The sequence below is a fragment of the Ctenocephalides felis genome, unplaced genomic scaffold (assembly GCF_003426905.1).
Source record: "Ctenocephalides felis isolate EL2017-DRISC unplaced genomic scaffold, ASM342690v1 CF-g0.4_SCAFFOLD_01492, whole genome shotgun sequence".
Classification (NCBI taxonomy): domain Eukaryota; kingdom Metazoa; phylum Arthropoda; class Insecta; order Siphonaptera; family Pulicidae; genus Ctenocephalides; species Ctenocephalides felis.
In genome coordinates this window covers 919,824-922,125 of record NW_020537646.1, presented here as the reverse complement: position 1 = coordinate 922,125, position 2,302 = coordinate 919,824, and the positions used below count along the sequence as shown (strand labels likewise).

The 2,302-nt window shown below is 27.4% G+C and overlaps 1 long non-coding RNA gene across 1 annotated transcript; it reads right to left on the bottom strand.

The window, feature by feature from the left end:
* Positions 1-274: 274 nt before the first annotated feature.
* On the bottom strand, positions 275-1,746 carry LOC113370739. The gene is made up of 3 exons (XR_003366614.1): positions 1,683-1,746; positions 1,375-1,490; positions 275-689 (listed from the first exon to the last, which is right to left on the bottom strand). It is a non-coding gene; the product is annotated as an uncharacterized LOC113370739 (long non-coding RNA).
* Positions 1,747-2,302: the final 556 nt, after the last annotated feature.

Here is a 2,302-nt window from a genome sequence, read left to right as displayed (position 1 = left end):
TTTAGTTAGTCTAACAAGAAAAATAAAAATGTATAACCAAAATTATCTATACATTTGTTTTTTAATTATCTTAAAAAATTAAGCTTATTTGTTTGATCATATACATTCAAAGTTTAAATATATAAATAATTAAGTTACAAATAGAATGGTATCTATACTTTGCCAGAACATGTGGCACTTTTATTATCTTAACAATATTAATATATTAATTTAATTGAAAATCATAGGATGTATAAAAAATTGTTTCAAACAGTTCATAAGATTTACAAGAAATACTTCGCTGGCCTTAAATGTCAATATAAAAACACATATAACTAAACCAAGTCTTTAAACATTTTTACTGTCGTCTCACTTCTTCTCGAAGGAACAAAGGATCCTTTGTTTGTTCCAACTCACTTTGTACATCATTATAACATTCATGTTTCATATTTAATATTATTCATCCTTTTTCATAGTTTGTTGCCTCTGCAGGCTGTAGACAGACTATTTCAAATCAACTCTATGAATAGATGTTTGCCTAAATGAACTAGACAGAGAAAAAGGTGGCATTGGGGCCTGTGGAAACTGTGAGAGATGCAGTTAGCGGAAAAGTCTGTGTTGGAGGCTGTCCATTGTAAGATTTACAACTCGAAGATACTCAGAAGTCAGGAAATCTGAATAAGCATGTTGCTCTGGATTCTCAGAATCTCCTATAATGGACAAAATTCAGATGTAATCATAAATAGTAAAATGTAGTATCACTAGCAATAATAATTAAATAATTAGCTATATGTTCATATTAAATTCACACAATGTTGATGGCTATTAATGAAATATTTAGAACTAAAGGTTGTTTTTAGTATTCTAATGATAGAAATTAATATACTTTTCAAAGCACATCAACATCAATAATCATTTCATTAAAACTAACTGTTGTTTTGTCAGAAAGCAATATTCGATATTCAGTTCTTCAAACTACTATATGAATCTTAATGAAAGAATGACTTTTTCATTAAGATAATGATTGTAATCATTTAATTTATTCATCTACATTCGCCTAAATTGCTTTCTGTACCATTTACAGTTTGTTTTTGTATCCTACGTAACTTTACCAATTCATATATTTGACTTTTTGTTAGATACTTGTGAGTGAAAAGCGCTTTTGTACAATTACTCACAAGTATCTAACAAAAAGTCAAATATATGAATTGGTATAGTTACGTAGGATACAAAAACAAACTGTAAATGTAATATAATTTATTGGTAATTTTATGTGATTAAAACTGAAGTTTAATATACTAGATTGAATTAGTAAATTTTTGGAAAATATAAATCACAGTTGGATATTTCAGTTTTCACTTAAATAAAATAAATCTCGCATGCAACAAAACTTACTCGAAACTGTGATCTTCTATTCATCATCCTTGTTTTTCAGTTTAGAATTTAAATATAAGTCAAATCATATTTGAGTTAAAATGTTTATGTTCCTTGTTTTTTTTATGAGTTATAACCTGCAATAAGAATATACAATTGTAACAAAATAATATCTACAGATAATATAAATTTTCACTAGATAATCTAAATTTTATTATAAACCAAACAAGAGCTTAGTTTAAGAAAAACACATAAAAATAGAAATTAACATAAAAAATATAATATAACTACATGATTTCATTTGAAATATAATTATAATCAATTTGTACTTGCATTTGTACCACTTTGTACTGGATATTTTTGATTTCTTTCTTTTCTTTTATGTAATACAAGATGATTTTTGATAAAACTGCATATTTGTTTATAAATGCACACATGGAATTAAGTACAAATAAAAAATAAAACTACATATTTGTTTATAAATGTACACATCTAACATCTAATAATGTATGATTTGAATTTACTTTTTGTCGAAGAACTGTCAAACGTTTGACAGTTCTGTGGTGGCGCCATCTAACACAGAACCATATGAACCCGGTAGTCACTACGTAGTTCCTCACAAATTATGAACGATTTGACATAGAGGCGCTGCATGCAATCTCCTGAGAAACATAGGAATTTTAGTGGATTCTTATTGGATTTCTTTATATGCAATTATATTTATATGATGTCGCTACGTAGTTCCTCACGAATTGGGAACATTTTTGCATAGAGGCGCTGCATGCAATCGCCTTAGGGACATAGGAATCTTAGTGGATTCCTTTATACGAAATTATATATAATTATGGTCCCGGCTTAAGAGAAATATCAATATATACATTTATATATCGCTTTATACGCTATTAGATATATAATTGTAGTTTCGGCTTAGGAGAAATATCAATATATA